This window comes from Cydia splendana, chromosome 17, assembly GCF_910591565.1.
Source record: "Cydia splendana chromosome 17, ilCydSple1.2, whole genome shotgun sequence".
NCBI lineage: Eukaryota > Metazoa > Arthropoda > Insecta > Lepidoptera > Tortricidae > Cydia > Cydia splendana.
This window is the reverse complement of record NC_085976.1, coordinates 16,308,115-16,324,046: the sequence shown is the minus strand read 5'-3', so window position 1 is coordinate 16,324,046 and position 15,932 is coordinate 16,308,115. Positions and strand designations below refer to the sequence as shown.

Below are 15,932 nucleotides of genomic sequence, written 5' to 3'. Positions count from 1 at the left end.
GTCAGATGGCAGTCGCTTTCGTAAAAACTAGTGCGTATCAATTCTTGGGATTAACTAGTTGTCAAGCAGACCCCAGGCACTCATGACCCGTGGCAAAATGCCGGGATAACACCAGGAAGAAGATCTCTACCATCTCAGAGTTCCTATGACCACCTCCGCCGGTCTACATCATCAGATCAGCTAGATTATAGCCACCAAACAATGCATTATGTTTGGGTTTGTTATTGTCTCGGTGAGTATTAGTTGAAAGAAACGTACAGTCAGCGATAAAATCTTTTACAGTCACCAGCAATAATATGTTACACAACGACACCATCTTATTTGTATAGCTATAAGAGCGTGTCACATATTTTTAACGGATAACGCGAGGAAGAAGAATCAATAATATATATGTACTAAAGTATCGGGTACGGCACAAAAGGAACACCGTTAGTCAATCGTCGGCATCTGAGTCAGATGTCTTCATTCACTCAAATACAGTGTGACACAAATTTACACAGATTTTAAATGGTTCTGCCAATTAATATTGCTCAAGTGTCCTTTTCGTTTGTTCTACTATACTAATTTACGATACAAGTGCGAAAATTCGCAACGAGTGGCGAATTGTAAAACCCGAAGGAGTGTTTTAAATCGACACGAGTCGCGAATTAACTATTCGCACGTGTATCGTACAACGTTTTTAAACCCTTTAAATTTTCGACGTACTTACGTAATGTGCTTATTATAGCATGTGTCGTAATGGACATGTAGGTACTGTAAAACTTTTGACAGACGTATAAAGCATATATTTATTTTCTTCTTAAACAACATATCATATGGGCTGATTTTTATTTTGATTATGTTGTCGATTTTTTCTTTCGTTAGATTTGTAATAATTTGGCTGGTTTGAAGAGCTCCTCGTTCTGACTGGTATAAAATACAAATGAGACTAAAAAATATAATTTATCATTGAAATACGAAAATCCCATACATTTTTGTAGCTCAATGGAAGATGTTATAGAATATAAAGATGACTCACGTTAGACCGGGCCGTGTCCGGACCGGAGCTTCCGGCGCTTACTTTTCTATGACATGTCAGGTGATCACGTCATGCTTTCCATAGAAAACGACGCGCCGGAAGCACCGGCCCGGACATTATGTACAGAATCGGGTAGGTACTCTATCAATCCACCAAATTTTATCGAAATCTGACAAAAAAAAAGATCGAAAACAAAATAACGATCGGCCCTTTTTAGCAAGTCTTGTGTCGTGCCAAAAATGCCAAAATAGATCTCTAAGCGCCACTTGCACCATCCCACTAACCCGGGGTTAACCCGTTAAACCGTTAACCCAGTGTCAAATTGTATTGGTAACATGGTGACCATGATACCTCTAGTTTTAACCGGTTAACCCCGGGTTAGTGATATGGTGCGTGCTCATAAAATAAATATTATACGAGTAGGTATAAATAAATGTCTGCAAGATATTGAAAAACAAAAAAAAATTTGCAAGTATACTCACACATACAAAATTTCTACTCGCAGTATTTTCTTTGTATAACAATTTTTGTGACTCTTAGCGCCACTTGCACCATTCCACTAACCGGGGTTAACTGGTTAAACCTGGAGTTACCATGGTTACCAGTACAATTTGACACTGGGTTAACGGTAGTATTGTCTTGACAGCAGCTAAAGATTTTCTGAAGTTACCTTGAAGCTTTTAACCTCCTGAGACCCAGAAGCAATTGTGTTGTTTTTGAAATTGGAATCCTATAGTTACACAATAAAAGTTCAAAATAGATTTTGGAATAATTACAAAAAATTGTACGCAGGGACTTAGGAGGTTAATCATGATTAAAACAGTACATATCGTACCATCCTTTGAACCAAACCATTTGCATCCATAAAAGTGATCGCAACGGACAAGTTTAAATTTAGCTGCTAACTGCAAGTAAATCAATCAGGACACTTTGCACTCCGCGTTACTTTACAAAACTCTCATCTTAATCTACAATGCCATTGTAAAATTTACCTTACCTCACCTTGAATAAAAGTGAAAACTGAGTGTGTAGTAAAAACTGATAAAGATGTTAAGGAAGTTGGTAGACCATTTTAGTGAAGATCGATTGACAAAAAGACAAAATGGGTCCAGACGGGTCTGTCAACCTTAAATCACTTTTTTGTTCTGCCTCTTGTTTGCCGTTGTTTTGCTTGTGTTGTTTTTGTGGTGAGCTATATGGGTGAGATATGTTTAGAATGGAATTTAAGAGGGGGGACTTAATTCTTAGCAAATTAAAAAAATCTTTAAAAAATATTTATTTATAACTACACAGTATAAAGTTTTAAAAATGACAGACTTAATACCTTAAGGCATTCGCTACTAGTCAACCATCGGGTCGAACAGAAACTTGCAGTTAGTGCAGGAATTTTTGTTAAGGTCAATGTGGTTAATTCCTTCATAGGGGCTATTCCGTCCACTAGCGGTTTTCTCGAACAACGAACAACATTAATAATTTCGTCGACAACGCAGCGATTGCTTTTAATTTCAGCAATGTTTTAATGTTTTAATGTTTATTTGGGCACAAACGGTAATACTACGGTAATAATACGGTACAATCAAAAGCAAATGTTTTTTTTCCTACGATTGAAAATGAAAGAAATATACGCTCGTAGAAGGAATAGTCCCTATGACGGAATTAGCCACATTGACCTTATATTGAACAACTTTAACTAATATGCATCTACATATAATAATTGAATTTAATATAATCATAAAAATGTGTTCCACACACTTATACCTTCATATTAGTGTTTAAGAACCGATAATAAGTATTATGCATGTCCTGTTACTTAAAATATGTATGATGACAGACCCATATTTCTTGATAACGGAGGGAAAGAGACGGAAGAGGTCAGAGGTTATCTCCCTCTCGCCCGGTCATATAAATACTTATATTATCTTAACGAACTATCGTCACATGTGTTACCATAATGATAAGACTAAGAGATTATTTATAACGTATAATTCTAAGATCTAATTATTATTTATGACAGCTTGGCACTTAAAAATGATATTTTAAAAAATATATATAGACGGGATCTATATATGTGAACACATTAGATAGATGCAACGACAGCAAAACACCCATCAAAATAAAATAAAAAATGTTTTTTTGGATCGAGCTTTTATCGCTGACTGTACTTTTCTTTCAACAGTCAACTTATACTCAACGAGAGAATATAACACACCCAAACACAATGAGGTTGCATTGTTTTATCACAGAGCTCCTATGACCACCTCCGCTGGTCTACATCATCAGATCAGCTCGATGGTACCATAATATTGCATTGTCACCCAACTTAAGCTCAGATCTTATGACATCTTATGACCAACTTCGGTCTACATCATCAGATCAGCTCGATGGTACCATAATATTGCATTGTCACCCAACTTAAGCTCAGACATCTTATGACCAACTTCGGTCTACGTCATCAGATCAGCTCGATGGTACCATAATATTGCATTGTCACCCAACTTAAGCTCAGACATCTTATGACCAACTTCGGTCTACATCATCAGATCAGCTCGATGGTACCATAATATTGCATTGTCACCCAACTTAAGCTCAGACATCTTATGACCAACTTAGGTCTACATCATCAGATCAGCTCGATGGTACCATAATATTGCATTATCACCCAACTTAAATAAGTAGATAGGTATGTGAAGTTTCAGCTGAATCGAATAGTTAAATGGAATAGTACCAAGAAATCGGTGGCTCTTCTTTGTATATTAATGCCAATTAAGTACAGTCGCCACCAGATATATCAGAGCGGCCGAGGTGCTCAAATATAGTTTTTTCTTTACGCCACTTTTTTCTTTTATGCTGCTTTTAAACTCGAAAAAACTATTAATTTGTTTTTCACTTACTTTATATAATTTCCAATTATGTTTTTTTTTTTCTATATATATATTTATATTTTACTAATATTTAATGTCACTCCCTAAGGCCTTGGCAGAATAACAGCGTTGTAATTTGCCTCGTTTGCAAATTGCAACAATATGCTGAGACAGGGCCTTTTCTCTACGGCACACATTGCTGGACCCAAGTGTGTATTATTTTCTGTTTTTTTTTTAATGTGTACATAATTTCTTTGTTTTGCTGTTCTAATTATCTTATTTCTTTCATCTTATTGTCCTGTGTATGTGTGTTTTATGGAATAAATGTCTTTCTTCTTCTTCTTCGCTTATATCTGAACACGCACTCTAACGCCTTGACAATAGAGGCGTGTTCAGATATTTGTGAGCACCTTGGCAGCTCCGATATATCTGATGACGACTATACCTACTTAATTACTAATTCATATCTTCGCATGTAATGTTAGCGTGACTGTCAGATGTACTTAGTAGGTAAATATTTATACTATTTAAAGTAGTTGATTGTGGTGATGTAAACACGCCTATTGGGATTGACAGTATTAATTAAATGATTATTTCAAATCATTTTATCATACTAATAAATATAATTTCAGCCTATATACGTCCCACTGCTGGGCACAGGCAGGCCTCCTCTCATGCGCGAGAGGGTTTTTCTTCATTTTACCATACTTTATACTTTTATCTTTGCATAATATTATTACTTGAATGCCTTCTGGCGTTAAGTCCGCCATTTTTACTCTTCATGTACCTATTGCGCAATAAAGTTAAAATAAATAAGTTTTGAATTTTGTTCAAAAATTTCAATATCTTCTAAAACGCGCCAGTCCTCAGCAAACCTAGTCTCGAATAAGTTTAAAAGGACACATGATTTGAAATCTAAAAAAAAACTGTGTCAAGACAAGACCTAAAAATGAGGAGTCAAAACATTCATTTACTTTCTTAAAAAGAGTACTTACCAACTTTCTTAAATAACGTGACTACTTATATTCATATTTTCTTCGAGTGTAAAGGTTGAAGCGTCCGTAATCCAGGGATAGCCAACCCCACAACCGCACCCGGATATTCAAAAGCGGATTCATAAAAAAATGGACCCGAGTAATCCGCGGTCGGTCAGGAGTGCGCGTCGTTGGTAACAGTTAGGGTTGGCGCTGTTTGGAACTGAGGGAAAAATTTAAATAGAAGTAAAATGTAGAGAAGTATCATTATAGCTCAGCTCATTGATGAGTCTCTCGGAACTTATGTAGGTACCTACGAAATTTTATTTGTTGTAGGTATAGGTATACAAGTGTAATTTCATCAAACTTTATGTTTTGTGCATTTATTCCGAAAAAATCGTCATTAATCAGAATTTTAACCCTTGTTGGAGTGATTTAACTCAACCATAATGTATTTTTTGTAGTTTTTAATTTCAGATGTATTTTCTATAGTATGTATCCTAGTTTTAAGGCTATATCTATGGGCCACTAGTTGCCTGAAATACAGATTTTAAATTCATTTCAACATTAATTTTAATTATTATAGGGCATTTAGAAAAACTGGTTCTTACTATAGTCGGGTTTTTTTAGCTATAAAGTATTGCCCATCGGAAATAATAATATGGATCGCTCATTTGTTTATTGCATAGAAAATGTATGGAGTAAAAAATACACTACATTTTATGCATTAAAAAAAAAGGTTTTTTACCACACATATACCTAAAGGTAATATAGTTTGTCAAAAGACTGTCTAATTTCAATCATAGACAGCGAGAATCTAATATCTTTGTCTTACACTAGTACTAGCCCCAAAAAGAAAAGGATGAGTATAGTTTTCCTGGTTCTTACTGACTGACAAATTGGTTTGACCAACCTATACACAAGTAATTAAAGGTTCTTTCAAACAAATTGATCGCAACGACTTTGAATGTCATAATATGTCAAAATATCGCAGCGACAACCCTAGTTTGACCGTAGTCCGATGGCTGATGCGATTTTCCACCCGGTCGCTTTTGACGAGCATTTTTGATGCTTCGACATTTCACTGACTACTAGAGATATAGCTATATCTTCGCCATAGTTCGTTTTAATAACTAATAGCTTCTGTTCTGCGAAAATGGATAGGTAATGATGATGATTTTTGACGTTCCACGGTCCACGGATAAAGGTACCTTATGACGGTTGGCACTTAATGAGCTTAAGCCTTATTGAGCTTACTGTGGGACTAGGTCGATCTGTGTAAAATATTTAATATATTTTTATATCATACTATCAGTTCAAAAGAAATAAAAGTGTTATAAAATTAAATTATGCCACAGGTATTTTTAATTCCACCCTCTCTATCCTCAAGCGTAATAAAATGTAACTAATAAATACAGCACAATAAGAAAAGTACCCGAGTAACTTTACGAAATACCTTAATCCCGATGAGCGCAGTGGTTCAGAACGCTTTGTGCGGAGGCGGCCAATTGTGCAGCGCCCCTGGATGATCACTTAATTGACTAGTGAGCGGGAGGTTTTTGGAGTGCCGATGGGAAATGGACGGATGGCATTGCCTAATATACATTGACGAAAAAAAAAAATTCATCGTTCACACTTTGCATGGCTATGTTGGGACAAATATGCTGGCTGTTAGGTACTAATTTTGGCATCAACATGTGTATTAGTGTCGCTTTTGGAAAATGACATGATAAATCTTTTTCGCACATTTCTGTCACATGTCGGTCAGTAAAATCCGCTATACCATATGTTTTGCACGGAATATCCCATCTGACCACCACCATATTTTAAGTTGACTACCTTGAATACCTTAATCCTAATAAGCGCAGTGGTTCAGAACGCTTTGTGCGGAGGCGGCCAATTGTGCGGCGCCCCTGGATGATCACTTAATTGACTAGTGAGCGAGAGGTTTTTGGAGTGCCGATGGGAAATGGACGGATGGCATTAGCTGATATACATTGACGTTAAAAAAAAACATCGTTCAAACTTTGCAAGGCTTTGTTGGGACAAATATTTTAATATAATGTATACTAAAATGCTGGCTGTTCCGCATTTCGTGATCAGCATGTGTATGAAGGATGACTCACGCTAGAGTTTTCAGTGGACAGCACCACGTGATCACCGATCAGCCGTCATAGAAAATGACATGTCGGACGCCTCGGCCCGGACACGGCCCGGTCTAGCGTGAGTCATCCTTTAGCCTCGCTTATGGCAAATGACATGATAAAGCGTACGTAAATTTCTGTCACATGTCGGTCAGAAATATCCGCTATAGGTACCATATGTTATGCACTACATATCCCATCTGATGCCAATATTTTAAGTTGACTACCTTGAATACCTTAATCCCAATAAGCGCAGTGGTTCAGAACGCTTTGTGCGGAGGCGGCCAATTGTGCGGCGCCCCTGGATGATCACTTAATTGACTAGTGAGCGGGAGGTTTTTGGAGTGCCGATGGGAAATGGATGGATGGCATTGGCTGATATACATTGATGACAAAAAAGCAAGGCTTTGTTGCGACAAATATTTTAATATATGTACCTTTACTAAACTGCTGGCTGTTAGAGCGGTTTCGCACTACGTCCGATCCGAATCCGATCCGAACCCGTGAAAATATGGTCCGTAGTAGCCGTAGAACTATTTCTATGGTAAGTTACGCACCGCACGCGTTGAATGACGGAAAGAAATCGGATGATGGAGATCGGACGTAGTGCGAAACTGCTCTTGCTCATTTCGCATCAGCATGTGTATTAAAGATAACTCACGTTAGATCGGGCCGAGGCCGGGCTAGAGCTTCCGGCGCGTTTTCTATGGAAAGCACACGTGATCACACTCATGAACCGTGATTTGAAATGTTCACAGATGATGTATTTCTGTTGCCGCTATAACAACAAATACTAAAAAGTACGGAACCCTCGGTGGGCGAATCCGACCCGCACTTGACCGGTTGTACCCTTTGGGTACGGAACCCTAAAAAATAATAAAAAACCGTAATGTACACCGCGCGCCCCAATCCGTCGCTAGTCCTTAATAACGGCAATCCGTTGATATCGGATTAAAGTGCACTTTGAATGGGATTGGCGACGCGATTGGCTCAGCCGAGCCCGGGAGGTATTACAGTTTAAAATTCCTTGTCTGTTAGAACATCCTAACTATACTCTGTATCTTTAGGTATTTAAATAAAATTAAACAAAATCTACCCTCAAATGGCTCCTTAAGCCAGTTGAATAGATGAAAACATTACATGATCAAATAATATAGGTTAAAGTCAGGTTGTTCAGTAACAGATCCAGGCGGTTTTGTATTTGGTTGTAACCAAATCAACACCAATAAATGGTTAACACCAATAAATGTTATAACTACCCGAAAATGTACAAATTGTTTGTTTACTTTTATTTAAACACCTAAATATACAGACTATACTGGGTCAAGCAGATCTTGTCAGTAGAAAAAGGCGCGAAATTCAAATTTTCTATGGGACGATATCGTTTCGCGCCTACATTTTTCAAATTTGCCGCCTTTTTCTACTGACAAGATCTGCTTGACCCAGTATATAAATGACAAGTTTTTATTTAAATCAAATCTATGAATGCCAGGCAACAATACCTTTGGGTATGTATCCAAAGGTAAAAAGTGTAAAAATCTCAAGGGAATCAAAATTTATAGGAAAAATCTGTAAACTATAAATTTGTAAACAAAACTTAAGTTTGTACGGAACCTCGGTGGGCGAGTCCGACTCGCACTGGAGCCAATTTTTGAATTTCGAGTGCTCGAATTCGAAACTCGAAAATCTGTGGAAAACGGCGAAATGCTATTTTTGAAATACAAGCAATTGAAATTGAGAGGTATTGAGTGGTGTTGTCCACCCGTTTTCAATTCTATTAGTAGAATTTAAATGCCTTGTACTGGAGGTATATTGAAGTATAATTCTCTTAATGAATGTGTTAATTATACAGGATTTTGACTCTTGGAGACCCAAGACATCTCTAAGGATAATTTGATAAACTATATAATCTTATAGTTCTGACACTTAAGAGACATTTACACCTCTAAACATTTAGTTTTTTGTGTTTTTGTATCTGAGTTTTTTTATGTTATTATTATACTTTTTTTATGTAATTCGACATTCTAAGTAATCGTAATACGTTAGTTACGTTAGTTTGAATTAATAGTTGCAGTTTTATAAAATTGTTGATGTATTGTTATTATTTTTGCTTGTATGTAAATTCAACGTTGACGTGTAAATGTGCCCTTGTGGCCTATTTGTTGAAAAAATTTTGAAGTTTGAAGGGAACCAATCGATCGCTCGAAATTCAAAAATCGGCCCCCTGTTCCGATTTTTTATAAACCCAGACTTTCACCGCATAATCCGACAATCATTCACATTGTTCCGTCTACAAAGATAAGATATCTCAAGGCCCTAAAGTTTGCATTTGACCGGCAATCGATAACTCTTCGGGGTCCATATTTCCCAGGGGTCCTGATTAATCTGCGGTCATCTGAAAGCCCTCCTGCCCTCCTATTAGATTTACTTATGATAACGTATATTTTTGTTCGCTCGAGATAATTTCAAGTAAATTTAGGAAGACAGTGGTCAGCTTAAACCATTCCTATTAGATTACTTATGATAACTTTAATTGATGTCATTATTTTGTAATTACTTCAAAAATATCAAACTATTTTGATAACTTCATTATCTTCCATCATTCTTTCTGTAATTTCTAATTCCATCATTCCAATCAATTCACTGTCAACAGTAATGTTATTTCTAGTGTCATTACTCCAATACTGAAGCAAGATATTTAAACTCACTTCATTGTTTACCGTCATTCCTTCATGCCAATCCCTACACTATCACTAAAAATGTAATTTCTTCAAAGTAATGTCATTATTCATGACAGTGCGAGCCTGTATATGAGGATAGTGGTCTACGAAACTTTTTTAAAGTATATATTTGATCAATAGTTTCTTCTCACTATGATTGACCATAAAACAGATACTTAGGTAGAGCGCAAATCGGGCAGCAGCCGCTCTGCAATGATATTAAACTGCAAATTCACAAGGAGCACAAAAATACTACCATATTTATTTCATTACCTTCTCCTACGTAAGAATCTGTTTTTATTGATTAATTTTCGCATAGGTACCATTCATTTTTGTTACACTCATGCGATCAGAATGGAGCTAAAAAAGCTTAAAAAACTTTTAACACTACCTATTAATTTGTATCATTTATATGTTACCTATTCATTTTACTACAATTTTTAATCTTATACCAATATTGCATTATGTGACAACTATTTAAGCATATCGATCCTTCTTCCAAATACAAACAAACATTTTTTCGGTTCAACTTACCGTTGAAAATCAACAAAAACATAACTAACCCTTAACGCTCAGTTAACACTTATCTTTTTTATCTCATTTAACCCTCGTTTTACCGCACGTGTTATCTTTAGGGTTGAGACGTTATTAACCCTAAACTGCTCAAGGATGCTGCGCGGTATTAGTGGGTTAGCAACCCCTTTTTGTAAAAAGTTCAAAAAAGGGTGTTGAACGGTAAGCTTAATTTAATAAGTACTGAGGGAGATTTTTTTGTGTCAGCTGACATTTTTGACGAGTTGTAAAATGTTTATTAGTTGGATTTAATGGGGTTATATTCCTGTTTTATTTTAGTTGGGGTACCAATTGTAATCTAACTTTCTTTTTAACACGAATAACCTCAAAAAATTTAGAAAACGCGTATGTATATAGCTCTGAAGTTGCAAGCGTTCATATTCTACGTTGACTCCTTACCATAGATGGCCATTTAGGGCCGTATGCCATAAGCATATACTTCAGCCACCATCTGGGTAAGTATATCTAAAAAAAAATTTGTTTTGGAATTAAAAAATACTTACATAAATAATATGTGACGTCCCACGGGTAAAGGTACCTTATGGGGGTTGGCGATTACGCTATTATTAACGCCGCTCCAATATTATTGCGGCGCCATGCGACGTAAGCGCCGGCCGCCATAAGGTACCTTTTTCCATGGAACGTCATATATATACATGTAGGTACTAGATTAAAACATGTTACTGATTTTTAATTTTCTACACCGGGCTGAATATTTCGGAATTTGATTACTAATATTGAAGTAATATTGAAGCAATCAAATTCCGAAATTTTTAAACAATAAGCTAATTGCAAGATATTAATCAGAACCGTGTCACGAATAATAAACATGAATATCAAAACCGTTTGTTTCCTAAATCTAAATTCAAAACGCTCTTATTCCGCCAAAAAACTTCTCACAAAGGAGCCAATCAGCCGCCGAGAATGGTATTAATTTTCAATGAGATTATTTACAAATCCTCGAGACGCCAAATCTCCTTCCCGGATCTGTCAATATTGTTACAAAACATAAAAAAACGACAAAACATAAAAAACATGAATGTAGGCTAATTTTTACTCTCAATACCCACTTTGTGTATAAGCATTAGGGCGTAACACAAATTAATTCATACGTCGTAAGTTTTTTTGAAAAAAGAAGACCGTTAGCTTTTAACTTTTTTACGTATTATTTATGGTGCAAAAATTGGGTTACTTATCGGGAGCGCGGTCCCATTGTGTGCAATCTTTAGGGACACAAAAGATGCAGCAAAAACAACTTTTTTTCTTTTTTAACGCTTACGTGTTCAGCTACCGGCTAAAATGGCACGAGTAAATAATTATTGGATTGATAAATTATTATTTTAAGAGTAAATTATTAATGATGAAGTCATCTGGTCCAAGTTATCGTAAAAGAGGACTTGTTAAGAAATAATGAATGGATATTACTTCGTTGATAAGTTTGACTATACTAATACCTAAATGGGTTCATTCATTAACTAAATTGGAATTATTTTCCTCGTAAGAGTTAGATAAAGAACTTAGGGATATATTTTTATGAATGAATTAGGGTCATTAATTATATGTACGTAGGTACCCTATTAAATTTTGTACGATATCTTATTAGGTAATTTGAGATATGTAATTCTTGGAAAACATTAGTTTTGTTAAAACAGCGTATTAATTTAAGTTACCCTGTTAAGTATAAGGCTAAGTGATCATATATTATATCTACAATAGAAATAATAAAATAATTGTTGTAAATAAATGCATGTAGCGCAATGCATGCGCATATACCCAGAATCTATATTGCTCTAAAAGTTACTTTCATTTTTTAACGATTTAATTCTAAAATAATATAAGTATAGGTACCTAATTGTAATTATTTCATATTTTATAGAGTTTAGACCAAGAAAATTCTGCAGCGATTTTGATAGCCCACACAGTGCAAGTGTCATTTTAAACGTCAAACTTCTATGAAATTATGACGTATAAATAACACTTGCCCTGCGTGGGCTATCAAAATCGCTGCAGACTTTTCTTGGTTTAACTCTACATAGCTTACAGAGCCCTTTATACAAAATATGATTGAAATTAAATAGATGACGTAATAACCATAAAAATAACGAATATTTAGAAAAAGATGCCGAATTCTACAACCTTCTTGAAGCGGTTAAAAAAATAACGAACTTTTTCAAAAACGGAACGCAACTGCCCCAACCACATCGGACGTCCATTCACACAGAACTGGCTGACACGCTTTTTTCAAACGAGTTGTCTATGGGTCACAGGTCACCACCGTCTGAAGACTAAAGAAAAATGTTACCCTTAGAAATACATAGAAAAAAGGGGCTTCAGCTAATATTGTGAATATTGATGAAGAAAGGAATCTGGTTTGCTTTTAACGTGTGGTCTCACGGCTTCACGTGTTCGGAACTTGATTTTGATGGGTACTGGTTTTTGAGTGTGTGAAAAAGAAATATAAAAAAACCTTTGCTTTGAGACTATCTTGGTTTTTGTTACTTCTCAAATGTACAAATCTGAATATATAGTATATGATGTACCTACAACGCTAGGTTCCTTAAACAATAGGTAGATAGGTAGGTACATTATAAAAAGTACAAATGAGAACATAAACACAAAAAAAAAACAAGTATTATGATGAAATATACTACTGATTTTACAAAAAACCGTTATATGTATGTACTCAATAAGAATAGCTTAATAGCTACTGACAATAATACATAATGTAAGTTAAACACAAACATACAAAAAGATAAGCACGTGTGCAGACTCCTGCGCCCTTACGTAAAGGGTTGTGATCTACAATGGATCTATAGATCTCGATCCCATTGATCCGGCACGCGGCGGGTTAAGATCGAGGATGCTGCGCGTGCCAACGGGTTTTCTTTATTTTTTTACTTTTATATGTTGACACATTTAAATGGAATATGTCGGTTCAAAATATGTATACTGTGTAGTTATTATGTACTTCATAATATATAGCATTATAGTAGGTATATAAGAGTATTATAGGGGCTGCGCGGGTAAAGACAACTCTGGGGAAATTTTACTATGGCCATGGCCGTTATGAAAAGGAAGATATAGTAGAACGGTAAACTTGATACGAGTACTATCAAAATCGTTGCAGACTTGGTCTACCTCTAATATATAAATAATACGAGTATACGTAATCACCGCATGACGTGTGATATATGCTTCTTCAGAAGTCTTAAAGGAGGAGCGTTAGTAATCTGGTAAGTTACCGTCTTTATGGAATAGTGAAGGGTTCACATCCACAATGGATCTCAATCTCTTTGATCCGGCACGCGACGGGTTAACTTTGGTTCGGAAAGGGATGCTGCGCGTGCTTAACGGGTTTTTTAAGAATTCGTCAGGGTTTAGTCAAATGTCGTATGTCGTGTTTTTGTAACTATCACCATTTTAGTTAACACAGCAAAACTTGTAAACTGTGTATCTTATTTGTAGAGCCATTTTAAGAGCGTGTCACATATTTTTGCGACCTTCGAAGAGTAACATATTATTGCAGGACACTGTACTTTTCTTTGCTTAAAAATTTAATACAAAGAATCCCTGTACTTAAAGTACTGGTTTCTTTGTATAACAATTTTTAGCAACAAAAACTAAAATATAATTATGTAACAGATGTAGTGCATAATTATTTTCCATCGTATTTTCACGGAAACTTCCGAACGTGTCTTGCTACTTCAGTCAGTCTCGGTACAAAAAGTACTGAGGTTTACTGAAGTAGCATGACAAATACGAACGTTTCCGAGAAAATACGATCTTCTTCTTCTTCTCTCGTGTCGAGGTTCCTCTAAAAACTCTAAACAGTGGATGCCCAGAAAGCAGCGGTGCTGATGGTCCTGACCGTCGCGTCCCTCAGGTCAGATTCCGAGCAGGAGTACGGGCACGCGGGGCATGCCAACAGGTGCGCCATGGTTTGCGGTGCTGTGTTGCAGGCGCAATGAGTAGAATGGCCGCGAAGCAGTCCCCAGACGGCCATGTTCTGTCGGACGGACGTACTATTTACATCTGTACGTAAGTGATCATGCCAAGATTTATGTAATTTCTAATTTAAGCATATCGTTTTAAAATGAGAGCATAGCTACGATAGCTAATTGAGGTTTGTAGCGCCTTAGTTAAATTATGTTTTATCCCTTTCTTACAAATACATAAGTCAAAATTACAGATAAAGACAAACGATTATTAGCTAATTGAGATTTACAGCCCGTTTATGAATAGGGGTTTATTCAATGTAAATAATATTGAAAGGACATTCTTACCGCTCAAATATACCAAGTATTTCCTTGTACCCGTGAAACAGGTAACAGCATATAAATAGCTAATTAATATGCATTCATTAACACACAATGCCATACCTGAGTACGGTTTCACTTATCCACACAAAAATAAAATAAACTTAACTGTAACTCAAGTTCAATACATTTTAAGTCTTAGCGCTTAGCGAATTAGGTTAGTTATTAAAGTGACGCAAATGGTCATAAGTCGTTTTTGCAAGAAATTGTGATGATATTTTGAAAATTGTAGACAGAAGGTGTGAGGCAACTTCAACTGTGAATACAAATAAATAGCGTGTTTGTATTGCGACTGACGTTTTTAAGTAAACATACAAAGCATCTTGTACGTAAGAGGGAAAATTTTTAAGAGAATATTTAGGATATTTGAAAGCCACTACTCCTCTCGTGTTAAACGATGTCCCTATGACAGTTCCAATCTCTTTTCTTTGGGAGTTTGGGCTTAATAATTACGCGGTGGCAAAAAAAATGGGACCAACCCCGAAATCGCGAAAAATAAATTTGCCTCCCATAGAAAATGGACCAGCCAAAATGTATGAAACAGCCAAATTTTTTTTCGCGATTTCGGGGTTGCGGGGTAAAAGTTGCTCAGTATAATCCCAAAACCTCATGCACTTATTTTTTGGCCACCCTGTATATTGGTGAGCTAAACGTCCAAAAAAATATCCACCTACATATATGTTTACGTGACAGCTACTCCATATAAAAACAAACCGGCCAAATGCGAGTCGGACTCACGCACGAAGGGTTCCGTACCTTTGCGCAAAAAACTGCAAAAAAATCACGCTTGTTGTATGGGAGCCCCACTTAAATATTTATTTTTGTTTGTTTTTAGTATTTGTTAACAACAACTAGAGTCTGGCTACTGAAATATTTCACAAAGTTTTGGCGGGAAATTCAAAAAATCTTGGGCTGGTCACACTGTGTGTAGTAGGAATTATAGTTTTGATACTAGAATTTTTTTTTTGATTTTCTGTGCACACGTAAGGTACCTAAGGAAATAAATTAAATATACGTTGACGTGCACTCAAAGTCAGCTCTAATTAATTTCTACTACTATGTAAAGTACAGTCAACGACAAACACATAATGATTACGTTCCAATGTTTTGATTTTATTGATATTTTCCAGAACTTCTAGTTTATCTGTTTATTTTCACACTTGTCCTGTTTATGAGATTCAGGTATTATTAAATTCACGTATGTACTTAATCAAAGTTATAGGCAAATGTTAGAACTAGTACTCGTAGTACTAGTAGTAGTATCAAAATATTAATAGAGCACCAACCTACTAAATTGTTTACGACTTGTAAACACTGCAGTTTTTC

At 35.9% G+C, this 15,932-nt stretch overlaps 1 long non-coding RNA gene across 1 annotated transcript in view; it reads right to left on the bottom strand.

The window, feature by feature from the left end:
- The window catches only part of LOC134798946 (uncharacterized), a 295,916-nt gene extending 287,800 nt beyond the window's left edge, over positions 1-8,116 (bottom strand). Inside the window, exon 1 of the long non-coding RNA XR_010145290.1 lies at positions 8,047-8,116. This is a non-coding gene — a long non-coding RNA (uncharacterized LOC134798946). The remainder of the gene's footprint in view (positions 1-8,046) is intronic.
- Between the last annotated feature and the right edge of the window lie 7,816 nt (positions 8,117-15,932).